This window comes from Oratosquilla oratoria, chromosome 31 (genome assembly GCF_046742065.1).
Source record: "Oratosquilla oratoria isolate Oo_2021 chromosome 31, ASM4674206v1, whole genome shotgun sequence".
NCBI classification, from domain to species: domain Eukaryota; kingdom Metazoa; phylum Arthropoda; class Malacostraca; order Stomatopoda; family Squillidae; genus Oratosquilla; species Oratosquilla oratoria.
In genome coordinates this window covers 52,833,253-52,850,752 of record NC_134807.1, presented here as the reverse complement: position 1 = coordinate 52,850,752, position 17,500 = coordinate 52,833,253, and the positions used below count along the sequence as shown (strand labels likewise).

At 39.5% G+C, this 17,500-nt stretch overlaps 1 protein-coding gene across 2 annotated transcripts in view; it reads left to right on the top strand.

The window, feature by feature from the left end:
• Window positions 1-17,500, top strand: part of LOC143041552 (uncharacterized) — a 933,705-nt gene that overhangs the window by 31 nt on the left and 916,174 nt on the right. For both annotated transcript variants that reach the window (XM_076213560.1, XM_076213563.1), the window contains exon 1: window positions 1-525. This exon is cut by the window's left edge and continues 31 nt beyond it. The gene's annotated coding sequence lies outside the window, so the exon portion shown is untranslated. The remainder of the gene's footprint in view (window positions 526-17,500) is intronic.

The following is a 17,500-nucleotide window of genomic DNA, read 5'->3' as shown; positions in this document are numbered from 1 at the left end:
TCGACAGACGGGCCAACCCAACCAGCCAACAGGATTGGAACATGTGAGCACTGAGCAGGCGAGCGATGGTGTAGTAGTCTCCCGTCTGCCTCTCGACTGCTAAGTAGCGGTGTGTTTGCTGCTCTACGTAGTGTACCCGACACAAATGGCCCCAATACCGCAGTGGTGGAAGCGACACAGTGCCGGGTTTTATGTCTCCGAGTGATGATGTAACGAGTGGGGTGAAAAAGTGACATATAGTTATGCCTGTCGTCTTGACTTGTAGTGACTTAGGTTTTCTTTGAAGCGTGTGATCCCGCCAGTGAATCAATGGCAAGGAAGCAAGTGGCAGTTTGTTTACACTTTTGAGCGACCCTCACGCGACGGCGAATGTGTCACACTCTATGAGGAAAGAGTGAAGGTCTGTCTAAGTGTTGTTTGAGTGCCTTTCTAATCAGGAACCTGTCATCAAATACGATTTCAATGTTCCTGACCAGTGCTTGAAACTGAGATGCTACCAAGAGGTCCTGCAATATTAATTGCAAGGTGAGTCCTAGGTTTGTTGGTTAGAAGGTAGAAATGACACAAGGGCGCACTTATTTTGGTGAGAAAATCGTTTCACTGTGTCGGCCCAAGGATGTTTTATAATACCTTTATTGCGGATCTCACGGGAGCTAACAAGCACGGGGGAAACGATTGTCATCACTCATTAACATCACTTGCATGTAAGTTATCGCCACTCAGCGTTATTTGTTGTCTGTGTAAGCAGTGAATCTGCCGATCTGTTGCTAGGCGCTTGCAAAAATAATAAATGTCATTGAAAGTTTGTAAATGCGGTTCAACGTGAAGGTAATCTATTGATAAGCATTGATATGACATTCGTAATAAGCAATCGAATATAGTTGAAAGCTACTTCTGTATACATATCTAATCGTACCCCTCTCACAACTACAGACAACTTACACAATTGCTCTTACTGCCGAGAGAAAGCAGCGAGAGGCTATCTCGATTAATACTTTCACTGCTGATAACAACTTGTAGGCCCTACATTTGTTTCGGCTTACGCTACGGGGTATTCAACAACGAAAGGGAATCTTTCCTTTCTTCGCAATTGACGACCTTGACATTTGTTCTGCAATATCATCAATTGTGCATGGAAAGGTTTGAATGTGTCTATTTGTGTAACCTGTTACTTTTTATCTGCTACTGCTTTACACAACTTTCAACCAGCGCTTCTGTCTTTGGGAATAGTATTGTGCTAAGTTTAATATGACTGAGACAGAAATAATGTAAGCTCTTGTGAGACTTAGTTCAGAATGTCATCAGCATTTGAACCCTCGAAAGCTTTGGGAGTCTCATTTGTGGTCACATCACGGTTTTTACAGGTGTTTGCGTTTGCATGAATGTTTGAGTGGATGTGATTTGACGGATGATTGTGCATGGTCCTGATTTTGTGTTCTTTCTTACATTGTATTATTTTTGTTTATATTATATACATATTTATTTACTCATTTATTTTTGGGTAAAAGTTTTATAATAGTTTACAAGTACAGTGGAAAAACATGACAGGAGAGCTTTTGGTTCATAACAAGGCCGGATGTTAAAAATATGTGAATGAATAAATAGACAAATAGAAAATTTATAGAATAATTATATCAAGTAAATGCACAAATAAATAGAGGAATAAATAAATAAATAAATAATCCAATTAATAAATATGTAAGCAAAGGAATACACAAAAAGGCATTATGGCTTATAATTTACGTGATCAACAAAATCATAAAACTTTTAACATCATTACATGCAGTAAAATAATTTCATGATGCAGGTAGTGGTACAGTACCCACGTAATTCACTTAAAATGAGTCATAATCCATTCCATGGTCGGAAAAAGAAAGAAAAGTCACAGGTGTTTGTAAAAGTGAAGTTTAAATCTTCGGATTTTATTACATTCAGTTGCCATGGCTAGAAGCTTATCCCATTCATTGACTCCGGGGTTGCCAAGATTGTTTCTACTTATTTCTTGTTTGAATTTATGTCTTGACGGCTTGAAGGTATTGTTTTTCTGTTAGTGTTTAATGTGAGAATATTTTCACTTTTGACGTTATTAATTTCCTTAAGGCTTGTATTAAGTCTCTCCTGAGTTTCCGTTTTTTTTTTTAGAATGAGTTAAAATATTTTGAAAAAAAAAAAAATCTTGTGCTTTGTTTCTTTTAGTAGTTATGATCATTATAGCTCACCACTGGATAATTTCCAATCAATGTCTTTAATGAAATGTGGAAGAGAAAAAGCAAGCATATGTGGAATAGTTACAAGGAAGCATATGAGAGATACAAGAAGAAAGAAGAAGCAAAACGTAAGCTGAAGGAGACAAAGAGGATAGCAGATATAGAATGAGGGAATATAACAGGATTTTGTTATGGAAATAAAAAGAATAAAGAGGGTGAGATAGATAGAGAAGAAAAGGTAAAAGATGCAGATGGACAGATGTCAATGGAAGAAAAGGCGGTAAGAGGGAGATAGGTAGAGTATTTTAGAGAGTTGTTGAATGTGGAGGTTAATTGGGGATGGATTGTGGCAGTGGGAAGAGCTAGGAAGACTGTGATGGGGGAGAATGAGAGGAATATAGGTAAAGAGAAGATATAAGGCGTATTGAAAATTATTAATACTGGTAAGGCACCTGGTTTAGATGAATGTCATACATAATGTCAAACAAAGGGAGGAATGGTTATAACGGATTGGCTGGTGAGGTTGTTTAATGTGTTCCTCAGGGAGAGGAGTGTGTTGGAGGACTAGAGAGGTGAAAAAGGGGGGATATGAATGTAGTAGTTTTAGAGGGGTCATATTGTTGAGTGTAATTGTAAAGGCGGGAGAGGGTGTTAATTGAGAGGATTAGGAAAGAAACAGAGGGAGTAATTTGGTGAGGAACATTGTGAGTTTAGCAAAGACAGGGTGCGATTATGAAATTTTTGTGGTAAGGCATATTTGTGAGAAGTTTTTGGTAGGGTAGATATATGGGATAGAGGAAAAGTTTCTAAGGGCAGTCAAAGCTTTTACACGAGTAGTAGAGCTTATATTAGGGTTGGAAATGGCGAGAGTGAGTAGTTTGAGGTGAAGGTGGGGCTGCGCCAGGGTTGTGCTGTCGCCATGGTTGATCAATGGGTACATGGCTGGGGTGTTGCGGGAGGTAGATGCAAGGGTAATGCGTAGAAGTTTGGAGATGGTTAGACAGACTGACAGGAAGTGGGAGGTATGACTTTTCTACACTGCATTTGTGGTTGGGTCGGAGGAGGATCTGAGACATCTAGTGTCGGAATCTAGAAAGGTATGTGATGGAAGGAAATTGGGAATAAATGTAAGATGTGATGATGGCAGCAAGCTGGCTGGTTTGAAAGGAAAAAATTAGAGAAATAAGTATTTAGGGTCATATGTAACAAAGAATGGAGGAATTGGGGTGGAGGTAAAACACAGAGCGAGGAAAACAAGTGTCTTGGAGGAGTGAAGAGTATCATTAGAAATGATACTCTTAGAATGGATGCGAAGGGAAGTCTGTATGAGGGGAGGTTGTAGCTATGACGTTGAATGAGGCAGAAACTTGAAATTTAAGGAAAGCAGAGAGGAAAAAATAATGTGTTTGAAATGAAGTGTCTGAGAAGTATGGTGGGTGTTACAAGGATGGATAGAGGGAGAAATGAGGTGAGGAGGAGAGTAGGAGTGGAAAAGGAAATGGCTCATAGGGTGAATGAAAGAGTACTGGTGTAGTTTGGGTACATGGAAAGAATGAATGCAGAAACACCAGCAAAAAGTGTCTGGAAAGGTGAACCTGAGGGGTAGACCAGGAAGGAAATAGATGAATGGGGTAAAAGGGGCTTTGAGCAGGGAAGGGAGAAGGCAAGAGATAAGTGTGAATGGAAAATGGCTGTGAATAGAAAATAAATTGACACAGCCCGAAAGGATTTTTACTCGTCTTCTCTGCTTCTGCATGGGGGTGGGATGGTCACTACATAAATGAAGTAGCTGGCCCTGTTGTGGGTGTACTGTGTGTTGCTGCATTGTTTTTTACCCGGGCAGTGGGCAGGAGACAGGGATAACCCTTTATCTACAAGAAGCTAAGAGAAAAAGGAAATGATTGATGGGTGGGGATGGTCCAATAACCATCTGCCTCTTATACCTCTCTACACCAGAAAACATTAGAAACACTATCTGACCTCAATTATCAGGAACTCCCCCCGCCCCTATACCTTCTACTAGTCCATTTTGGGAGACATCACGACGACTCCACAAATGCAGGTAACTGACTAACACTGTATAACACAAACCAACCAACAGTATTTCACATACAAACAATGACCTGCACGTGCATTTGATATGTCTTTGTGTACACTAGCTCTCCTAGAATATAAATGGTCAGTAGTACCAAATGTACCCCATAATGACCATTTTCTACTTCTTACACCCCTTACACAACCCCGATGGCTCTTTCCTCGATCACCTGGAAAATATTTTAAACAATTACATATACAACCAGAATGGTAGAAAACTATTTAATAATTAACACAACAATAACCTATCTTACAAATAAACCTCAGCAACAAAATTGTCAATCCCAAAATCTTCACCATCTACATTACAACACACGGTCCCCAAGTGGAATGCATTAAGTAAAGAAGTTGGACTTTCGCCGATTTCAAAAACACCCACCCCTCAAAAATTCCATACTCTTCAAAGCATGAGCATAAGCCTAACGAATAATGCGCCAAGCACGCCGCAATTAACGGCAGATTTGAATTTAAACAATCACCTCCCAAACTTTTATTTCCAAAACATGGAAAAAGATAGAAAATCTCTTGTAGAATACCCTTCTACTCCCTGCCCTGTTCTCCAAATCAATGGTCAAACCATATCTTCTTCCTAAGAAGCCGACACAATCAGAAACACACTATCCTTAACATCAAGCCACATAATTAACGCACCCAAATTCATATCCCAAAAGACCATCTTTGAATCACAGCCACCCCTAAAATACAGTCGTTTATTCACGAATGCGGAGTAACACACTTCCATCTCCAAATGTAAGAGAATTTCCCTGGGCCCAGATAACATGCACCATGAAATGATACAACACATGCATCCAACCGTAACATCCTTTACTTGTTCTATAGAATATGGACAGAAGGTGCCTAAAAAGAAGCTATTACCAGTCCCTTCACTAAATCAGGAAAAGACAAAACCTCTACAAGTAACTACCGCCCAATCGTACTTATAAACTCTCTTGGTAAACTCTAGTTATAGTCTCATATTAACTCTCATTGGTAGAACAGGCCTAATTTCTGGGTCTAGTTTTCCACAACAGACTCACCTAGACGCCCCACCCAACAACTAAATCATCCTGATCTGAAACTACTATCCTACACAAAATGGAGACCAGATAGACAATCACTCTGAAACACTACCAGGCTCTCGTCCAGAGCAAACTTGAATACGGATGTCAAGCCTACTCCTGTGCTACACTCACGGCCCTCTGAATGTTAAAACCTAGGCACTCTCTTAGCTTACTCCTCATTACATGTGTCTTTTGCAGTACTCCACTAAAAAGCTTTACGCAGAAAGTGAACACCCCCTGCACCTTGACATTACCAAAACATCTCTACTGCATCAAGAGGACTCTTGACAACCCAATCTTTCACAACGTTGAAGCCTCAGCTAAACATAAATAAATGCAGCAAATATCCATATAATGCTCATCCATATGGTAAAGGAACAGCAGTCCTGCTATCTACTATGAAAAAAAAAAAAAAATCCTTCCCACAATAGTGCCTAACCGATCCCCCCCCCCCCCTGGGGGAGGGGGCTACTTCCTCTAATGCACCCCTGCGTCACCTTCGTAATCTTATTAAGATATGAGATGCTAACTAAGTCAATTGACAGGATTCTCTCCCTACCTGTATATACATTCAATAGATATCAACATGATGACTCCCGCTTACACCATGGAGTGGATTGTGTAGTAGTATCCCCTACTGAAACAAGACCTGGATCCCTCCTTTGTGCCATCGCCTCAATTTTCATTACTGAGCTCTCGAAATGCTCTACAAATAATCTCCGCCCTTAACTCACACCACCCACTGGTCCACAAAATCCACTCATGGATAATCCACGTCTCGATCCGTTTCAATTATATATCCTTCTGCTCGGTGCCATCCCATGTAGGCATCTGTGGCAGCAAGGAAACTGACAAGATGGCTTGAAAGGGGGTATCCAACCCTTTGGATGCCTACACTCTGCTATCAGTAACAGAATATATATTTTTACCCAGTTCTTCAAGAAGCAATGCAAAATGTGTGACAAAAGTCAACAGATCGCCTTGAATCAAACTACATGTATATTCATGGCTATTTTCACATCAGCGTAACCGAAGTCTCGAAACACCACTTGTACGCCTATGAACAGGATATTCCCGCCTCAAACGTTGTCACCTTTCCATTACCGACTGCTTATAATGAAGCAAAGATGATAGCGTCGAGTTACACCGACCGTAGAAAAGGAATGACCTGGACTTCGACCCGGTAAAGTTTCAAAGTCCTAGCGGCGGAGCTTGTTAATCCATTTGTCATAATGACACAACTTGTCGGATGGATCGCCATAATAAAGACTGGTGAAATAGAATAGAGACTGAGTTCCAAGCGCCGTCAGGGAACTACCGGGTCGTAATCCAGGTCGTTCCTTTGTACGGTCGGGGTAACTCAACGCGATCGTCATTGCTTCATAATAATCAGTCACTAATGCAAAGGCTCGAGTCCTAACGGCGGAACTTGTTAATCCATACATACATACATACATACATATATATATATATATATATATATATAAACAATATATATAAAAACACAATATATATATATATATACAGTATATATATATATATATATATATATATATATATATGTGTGTGTGTGTGTGTGTGTGTGTGTGTGTGTGTATGTGTGTGTGTGTGTGCGTGTGTGCGTGCAAATTTGTTTGCATGGTTTTGTCCGTATATATTAATTTGCCCAGTGTTATTGTCATCGTCTTATGTATATGACGATTCACTTCTTTAGTTGTTATTTTCTGTCTAAGAAATTAAAATGTGTTCTATATCTTTCTTTTGTTAAGTCGAATTAAATACAGCGAACTCTCCGAAGTTCTTCCAAGGAATCCCACAAGTGCACGTATACAAGACCCTACGTGGGCTTTGCAGTGACGTAGTGATTTCCTTACTTCAATTATCTTTAATTTTATATCTAAAATCTTTCCCAAAGGGCGTGATCTTTCTCGTACCTTCGTGAACCAATTTAATTTTCTCCTCCTTCACCCTTTCATCAATCAGATTCTATGATTCAAGTCTACGGCAGTATTATTTACTTAGAATAATCTCGAGTCTCTGCACAACTCTCACTTAGTTTACAAAGGAATGTTATATCAGCAATAATTAAATACATATTTGAGCTCCAGAACCTAGCTATTTTATTGCCTACACAAAGCGGACTTAGGCAGCTCGCTCGTTCTGTTATTTAAAAGCAATATTTTATTACCTGCACAGAGCGGAAAAGATGACCCCTCCGACAGCTCACTCGGGCTGTTATTTTCAAACATCCTACCTATAAAAGGAAACAATCCTTCTACCATTTTCTCTACCTGCTTCTTACATTATAGAAGATAGAAAAAAAGACTGTTCACTGTTTTTCTGAGTTACTCTCTATCTGTCTACCTCTCCCTCTCTTCCCCTGTTTGTGTATGTGTGTGTGTAGATAGTACATATAAACACTATATAGATAACTGACGTGGCATGCACTGGATTCTGAATTGAAAAATAACGTATACACACATGTGTACATAGCAAGGACTACTATTATTCAGGACGTGCGCACCCAGATCCCTGGTTCCGCTAGCGGAGGCCATTGCTTTATTTGTAACCTAACATTTTATATTAGACAAATATATCAAAACTAGAAACCTAACATTGTATATAGGACAAATATATCAACTATTGACTTATTCAATGCAGTATAAGTTAATATAAACTTTTATAGTAAAATAAGAAACTAATTTTAAGGCACTGTTATGCTTTGAAATTCCAATTTTAGCCGGACTTAACAGGTATTATTGTATGAGGTTAGTGGACACCAGGGTTAGCGATTTTTTGTTTTATTTTTAAAGAATATAAAAAAAATCGATTTTTTTTTCTATTAAAATCAGATTTATATTGTGGGATTGCTATTTAAATCAGATTTATATTGTGGGATTGCTATCTGATATGCGATCTGATTGCTAAAGGACATTTTTAGCATATCAATATAAGGAGCAGTGTTATATAGACTTGCCACAAGTATACAAGGAACGGTATAAGCCGTATGTGAAGACGGTATGCTCAGGTTCACTCGATTTCTCCAAGAGTTTTCTCATCTTGGTGACATTTGCTGCATTATCTGTCACAACACTTCCAATGTAACAACCAAAATCTTGTTCAGCCTTCTTGATCGAATTTTGTACAAGTTGTACAAGATATTCAGCAGTGTGAGGTTTCCCTGATGTGTCTATTGTGTCAACTAAATAAGTCTGACCAGTGGATGTTGTTAGTGACACATGTTATGGACTCATTATGGATGTTAGACCACCCATCAATTGAAAGACATAAGTTTCATTATTCAGGTCATCTGCACATTTTTCATACTCCTTTTCATACACAAGATCCAAGTACTTATCAGCAATATCTTTTCTGGATGAAGGAATATAACCTGGCCTCAGGTTCTGAACCATCTTGAGAAACTAAAGATGCTGAACAAGACGAAATGGTGAATTTATAGCAAATATAATTCTTGCAACTTCTTTGTCGATAATGTCCTTTTGAGAGGCTGAAGTTTTTATGATAAATCTGTCCAGAGATGTTGAAGACTTTAATTTAGATGAAAATGATTTAGCAGAAGTGGCGGCTGTGGAGGAGTCAGGTTTGCAGATAATTAAAGTGGAGCCGATGGTGAAGGGATTGAAGCTGTTGATACAGATCCTGAAATGGAAACAGAACATATTAGCATATTGCATAATTTATAAATGAATAGATAAATGAATGAATACAGTATGATCTAGGCTACTTTTGAGTACAGTAGTTATTTTCTTAGATAATGATTATATTCACACAAGCCACTAAATTATTTGGAAATAATTAACAGGATATGAAATAGGTGGGCTTGGAATTCAGCCCTCACAGGATTCAGTCCACTTTTAAATTCACTAAAAATAATGGGTTAGTTGGGTTAGGTTAGGCTAAATCCCTTTGGGCTGAATCCCATGTGGGCTGAATTCCAATGGAACCTATGAAATATATTACACAATGTTGAATGAAATGAATAACAATCATCTAGGCCCCAAAGTTGAGTGGATACAGTATATTATAGTGATATAGTCATTACCCAAATTTAGAAGTAATGAAGTTGAAGTATCATCTCTTTAGGCCTTCACATTTTTATTGCACATGCTCTTCATTGTTCACCAAATTTATATAGTTGCGTATGAAAAGGGAGATATGCACACAATATAAGTAAAATGATTTACCTGGGTCATCAATTTCTTCTTCTGTATGCTGTGGTTGACCTTGGCATTTATCTCTGTGATATTTTAATCTTGACACAATGCCCTGTAGTTCCTGGCTGCAGTCTTTGCATTTAGCTCGGTACCCTTTGCCGGAAGTTGTTGGTAGTTTTTTCAAAATAATTCCAGACAGGATAATTTTTTCTGCCTGAAGGAACCACTCTGCCAGGTCCACAAGACATCCTTCCTGGTTGATTCCAAAACAGCAACTGACTCAGTGAGAAGCTACTTACCATCAACAAGTTTCAACAAGAATCTTGTTGAAACTTGTTGTTGGTTGCACAGTGATATATATACTAAATGTAGGCTTATACCGTTCCTTGTACACTTGTGGCAAGTCTATATAACATTGCTCCTTATATTGATATGCTAAAAATGTCCTTTAGCAATCAGATCGCATATCAGATAGCAATCACACAATATTTAAAATCTATAAAAAAAAATCTATTCAAATCAAATAAATCTGATTTAGATGAAAAAAAAAATCGATTTTTTATATTTTCTAAAAAGATAAAAAAATAAAAAAATAAAAAAAATAAAAAAATAAAAAATCGCCAACCCTAGTGTCCACTAACCTCATACAATAATACCTGTTAAGTCCGGCTCAAATTGGCATTTCAAAGCATAACAATTTATATTAACTTATACTGCATTGAATAAGTCAATAGTTGATATATTTGTCCTATATACAATGTTAGGTTTCTAGTTTTGATATATTTGTCCAATATAAAATGTTAGGTAACAAATAAAGCAATGGCCTCCGCTAGCGGACCCAGGGATCCGGGTGCGCACGTCCTGTGTAATAGTAGTCCTTGGTACATACATATATATACATGCACACACACACACACACACACACACACACACACACACACACACACACACACACACACACACACACACACACATATATATATATAAATATATATATATATATATATATATTTATATATATATTACACATACATACATACATACATACATACATGCATACATACATGCATACATACATATATCAACACGACTCGATGTCGCGGTTGGTAGAGTTCCTGGCTGCCACTACCGCGGTCCGGGTTTGAATCCGGCCCAGGGCTGAAATAATTTTAGTGTCGCTGCGCTGCGATTTGGGTCGTTACTCCAACTCTCCTGGGCTGGGGGTTGGGTGTGTGTGTGCGTGTAAGGTCACAGCATTACCCATAGATCGGTCATATATGAGCTCTGAGCTCTCTTCTGGGAGGGTAGTAGCTATCGATCACGAGTCCAACACGTGATCCAAGACCATGGTGGTGAATCACATGTATACATACATGCATATATATATATATATATATATATATATATATATATATACATATATATATATATATATATATATATGTATATATATATTCTTTAAGGCATATTGAATTGTATGAAACAGCAAATTGAGCTCTGATGAGTTTCCGATGAAGAGTTTCAAGTCTTCTGAAGATCTCTCTAGCATGGAGAGGTAAAGAAAAAAACAAGTTGCCGATGGAAGCCATCTAATGAGTAAAACAGGATACAAGACGTTTCGCTAATCACAGTTAGCATTTTCAATTGTAACAATATCAAAGAAATGGATGATTATAAGTACAGAAAGTAAACACTAGGAAAGATTAGAAAGAGATTGACCGTTACTCTGGTCTATAAATGGGAAAGGACACGTTGAATATCGGGGAAGGGAACGTGAGAAGGGGAACTGTGAGCACTGGGAAAGAACACTTAGATGACCGTCACTGTGGCCTGGGTGTCCGTTGATGCCGGAGTGACTGCTCATGAGAGGGCTGATTTGTCTCGTAGCTGGGTTGTCTGGTTTGGCGGAATCTGAATGGTTTGAGGCTGGGAAGGATGGTGGGGGCTTCCTGTTGGATGTTCAGTGTAGGGTGGCTGTATTTAATGTGGAGGGCCTCAAGGAGGGCAAGGCGGCGCTTGTCACTTTCTCGGTCTAAAATGGTGCTATTGTACACCAAGATGGATCTAGTGATTGGAATGTTATGGGTCTCCATTGTTAAGGTGGTATGTCAACCGTCTGGAAAGGCGAGTAGTTGTGAGTCCGATGTAGGAATCTTGGGGCGTACAGTCCCCAAAAGGACACTTGAACTGGTACACCAGACTCACACACTCGATGTCGGATGGGCATGGGGAGCTGTTATTTTTCATGATAAGGTCTTTAGTCCTCTTGTTCTTATAATAAATGGCAAGTTTTATGCGGTCCATCTCGTTGGTGGGGGTCACATTGTCCTTGATGATACGAAGAAGTGCTTTCTCATCCTCCTTGTAAGCGCTCGACATGTAGGCCCTATAGAACAAGGTAAAGGTATTGCCCTCTTCTACAGGAGTCTGTTTCCCTTCGTACCACTTGCTCATGACGGCCCGCAGTACACGTTGGCAGTCGCTGTTTGAGTGGCCATTATTGACTAGGAGTTGTGTAGACCGGTCAATTTCTTTCTGGGTGGAGGTCCAACTGGAGCAATGGGTGAGGGCTCTCCTATAGAAGGATGCAATAGTGGAGTCCTTATATTTTTGAGGGCACTCACTCTCTCCATTCAAGCACAATCCAGGATTAGTTGGCTTGGTGTACACAGCTGTGTGGGTGCTCCCGTCGGTTTTCTGGGTGAGGAGCTCATCAAGAAAAGGAAGGACGCCGTCTGTCGCCTCCTCCGTCGTAAATCGAAGGCCTGACACTTCCTGAAGGAGGCAGCGAAGGTGTTCACGCTCCTCTGAGTCCGTGGTCCTCACGAAGATGTCGTCTACGTATCGGCCGTACAACAGGGGGCGGCCAGAACGATTGAAGACCTCTTTCTCCACCGAGCCCATGAAAAAATTGGCGAAGAGAACACCTAACGGAGAGCCCATAGCCACGCCAATAAGAACATTATTGAAAGTTTTATGATAAAAAATCTGAAGGACCCAACATTAATATTAGCAATGGTATTTCTAAATGAGATCATTTTATCATCGACAAAATTTGTAATCACATTACATCTTAATTTTTTTTTATTTTATGCATTTTAATGTTTATTTGTTACATTTTCTCAATGTGTATTGTCTGTACCTTTCCCATTTTATTTTCATACCTCTTTTGTATTCTCCTGAAGATGTGAAATATCACGAAAGCGCTTGGAAATTCTAGTTTCTTTTTCGGTTTCTTTTGTGGTTATCAGCGGTTATGTGATTTTTGCGCACACACACACACACACACACACACACACACACACACACACACACACACACACACACACACACACACACACACACACACACACACATATATAATAATAATACTGTATATATATATATATATATATATATATATATATATATATATATATATATATGTGTGTGTGTGTGTGTGTGTGTGTGTGTGTGTGTGTGTGTGTTATTTAAGAGCTGGAGTCCAGGAGCCATGCTCTCGGAAAAATGTCAAACTCTGGACTCAGAGTAACAGAATTTACTATCGACGTTTCGAACCCTGTCCGGGGTTCGTCTTCAGGGTTATATAATGTGAGCTAAAGGAACCAATTAGATATTGAACCGGTGTTCCCTGGGACAGGTCCCACCAGATTGAACAGAGGTGCAGGTTAACAGAATTTCATACTAGTAAAACTCTCCGACATGGAGCAAGGATTACAAAAATAAATATAAAAGGCAAGAACATGCTGGTACTAAAATCCAAAAAGCTAATGATGACAGAATCTCACACCAGGCAAAATCCCCTATCCCAAGCCGCCTGCCACCACTCCTACGGTCCTTCCTGTCATTCGCTCCTCTGTAGTTACAATACAAATCCTAACAGAAAACTAAATCATGTTCTGAATTACATGAAGAAATTAATTACAAGGTTTGCATAAACATGGAAACACCGAAATAAAAGAACATAAAAAACAAATATCACAAACCCGACAAAATAACACTATAGCGACAATACAAATCAAAACAATAAAACAAAACAAAACCAAATCTGAATGACATAAAGAAATTAATTACATAGTTTGTATAAAGTGTCCACCAAAACAAAAAAGAAGGAACAAAAAGAACAAAAAGAACCAAATATCACATACCCGACAAAATAACACTGCACTCATATATTTACGATATAAGTCAAAAACAATAAAACACAAGAAACCAGTTCTGAATGACGTAAAAAAGTAATTACAAAGTATGTAAAAAGTATTATGAAAATGGAACCACCAAGATAAAAAGTGCAAAAAAGGAACAAAAATACCAAATATCACAGTCCCGGCATAAAAGCACTACACAGGTCGCCGATCACTGCTCCTTCTGTCCTGCCTGTCCTTCACTTCTTTATAAATTGGATTTAAAATGATGCATCTGTTGACGCTGTTGCTGTCACTCGCCCAAGCTTCAAAAAATAACCTCTCTCCTCTCTTGTTATTTCTATATTTCACACCAACATTGTCCCAATCCATCTCGTGCTGCTTCTCCTGACAATACCTGTAGATCGCCGAACTGCCATCTTTTCGGTTTACCGCACGCTGATGCTCCTTAATTCTTGTCGATAGTTTCTTACCCATCTCTCCTATGTAACGAGTACCACAATTGCCGCAACCAATGTCATACACAACTCCCGTCTTGTTCTCTTCCACCTCCGTGTCTTTCACCTTCGTCAAAGCCCCATGTAGCGTATTGGCGGGCTTGTGGGCTACCTCAATCCTGAGCTTCCTCAATAATCTTGCAGCCACCTCAGAAGCCCCTTTCACGTATGGTAAAGTAACTCTTCTTGTTGCCGCCTGTCTCGCGTCCGCTGGTCTTTTTCTTCCCTGCTTTGTGGTCCATCTTCTAATGACTGATTTGAGGTACCCATTGTACGCAAAGACCTTCTCCAGGTGTTTCCTCTCTTCTTTCAAGTTCCCCTCGGTCGAGCAAAAATTCCCCGCTCCTAACCACAACGTCCTCACCACACTTTTCTTATGATCCACCGGGTGGCAACTGTCATAATCCAAGAGCCTGTCTGTATGAGTGTCCTTCTATACACTCCCGTGGTCAAACTGGTCCCACATCTTGCTACCAGGACATCCAGGAACGGCAACTGTCCTTTCACTTCCCTCTCCATTTCAAACTGGATGGCTTCGTTCCTCCCATTCAAGAAGTTGAGGGTTGCAATCAACCTCCCCCTCCTTCGCAATCACGAACACATCATCCACATATCTCACCCACGTTTTCAAAGTTACAGGTGCCGCAACCAACATCTCTTCCTCAAACTCCTGCATAGCCATCTCTGCCAGGACCACAGAAATCGGGGATCCCATAGGGGTTCCAATCTTCTGGTGTTAAATCATCTCCCTAAACTTGAAGAAGGTCGAATCCAAGCACAAGTTGACTAAACTCATGAGCCCCTCTGTAGACAGTTTTTCATTGTCTCGAAATTCCTCCGACCCTTCAATCTTGGAAAGCGCTGCCTGCTTCAACAAGTCCTGTGGCAAAGAAGTGAACATGGATTTAACGTCAAAAGAAACCAAAATATCCCTATGTGCCTCACTTCAACATTTCTCACTTCATCATTTCTCACCCTATCCATCCTCGCAACCCCCATCATATTTCTTAAACACTTCAACTCTAACACATTTAGACTCCTCCTTTCTGTCACCCTTTCGTATATTTTTTGCGCTCATCCCCAGATGCTTATTTCTCATGGCACTTTTCATTCCACCATGGAATTTACATGTTTTTCATACCTTGTAATTTACCTCCACCCCCCTCTATTTGCTGTTACATATAACACTAAATACTTAATACTATCCAATTCCTCCACACCCACTCCTTTAAGACTTACTTCAAACTCAGTGCCGCACTTTCTCCTTGTACATTCTATCACCTTAATTTTTCCATATACACTTTTAATATCCTCCTATCACCCAACTCCACCACTAGCTACCTCAGACCCTCTGACCCAGCCACGAGCGTAACATTGTCGGCAAAAACAACAAGTGGCTCACCTCCCACTTCCTTTTACTCAAACATACCACCTCCAAACTCTTCCATTAACTTCTTGTAGCACCCCATCCATGTAGACATTGAAAAACCACGGTGACATTCCACAACCCTGACGCAGCCCCAACTTTACCACAAATCACACACATTTTCCATTTCTTTCCCCAAGCACAATCTCTGTTGCATAAAAAACTTTCGACAGCACTCAACAGCCATCACCCTACCCCATAAATTTGCAACACCTTCCACAAACCCTCCTGTTATCGTTAACGTTATCGCATATCTGTCTTACTACAGAAATTTGACCAATGAAACATCTTTCCTCAAATCATATTATTATTCATAAATTACTCCCCCTGTTCCCCTCCTAATCTCCCTAATCAACACCCTGACGTATGTATTTCCAACTACACTTAACAGAAGATCTCTATAAAATAACCACATTTATACTTACTCCCTTCCCTTTGTTTAGTAAGAATTATAAATACATTCCGCCAATCCTCTGGCTCATTCCACTTATGCACACATTAAGCAGTCTCAGTGGCCAATACACTGTAAATATTCCTCTCTTAGTCATGCATTCCAGATGATACCTACCTAATTTAACTGCCTTACCAGTTTTCACTATTTTCAGATATCGTTTTTTTTTCACATTCATTTCACTAGCATCTCCCTTCCCACAGTCAGTCTCTCCCTAACCTCCTCCACATTCAGCAAATCCCTGAAATACTCTACTCGTATTTCCCTTATCACTTTTTCTTCCATTAACATCTGTCCGTCTATCTTTTTTACTTTTTTCTCTCTGCCACTCTTTTAATATCTTTTCAGAACATCTTTTCATTCTTTTAAAGATTCTGTGACGTCTGTCACTACTCTGTTGCCGTCTTTCTCTCGTGCTTTTACTTTCACCACTATCTTCTTTACGTATGATAGTCGTCACTCACAATTTTAGTAGGAAGGCCCTGTGCCACCGATCATCCAGCTTAACCAAGCTCCACTTAGTATCATGTTAAGTATAGGAGAGGGGTATATAAACAGTTATTTTTTCTTGATTTCCTTCACGAATTCTTCTACAACGTGATTCTGTTACGGATACCAGAGGACTCCCGTCGGGAATACTCAATTTGAGTCCTATGTCAGTTCTGCAATGACGTCATGATTTCTTTAGTCCAGTGATCTTTAACGTTATATCTAAGAACCTCCCCTAAGGGCGTGATCTTACAATCGTGAACCAATTTAATTTTCTCCTCCTCCACCCTTTCTCCAATCAGATCCGCCGTTACAATCTCGCATGTAATATTGCTTACTCAAGCAATCTCGAATTCACTACACGCTGACATATTTACATATTGTTACATCAGTATAAGCATGATGATTATACAGCAATGAAATTGGGTCCCCGGCGACTGTTTGTAAATTAGGCGGAGAGCGAGCTTGTGCAACTCCTACGATCTATTGTTTACCAAACATCCAACTCATAAAAATTAAATTCTTAGCTCCTACCCTTGTATCTACTTTACCTGTTTACCTATATCAACGAGCCTCATCTACGAGCCTCTTACATATACTCTATTAATCTTGTGCTACAATTTACATCTGCTCTCCTCTTTGGTTCTCTCACCTTGTGTTTTGTTTCACCCTTCTTCTGTCTGTATCTCTCATATGCTTTCCTAGTCCTCCTTTGCAATCAAATCTAATAAGTTTGCTTCTTCGCTTCACCACCGGATTCACCTCTTTATCTCATCATTCACTGCCTCTCCTTCTGCTCTCTCCCATTATCCTCATCTCGCTATCATCTTTACGCACATCATTGAAACATACCCATTCTTCTTATTCTAATTTCCTTACTCTCTCTTACTACCTCCGACACTTCCCTGAGCTTCTAATGTTTCTTTTATTTTTTCTTCTCATTTAATTTGGTTAC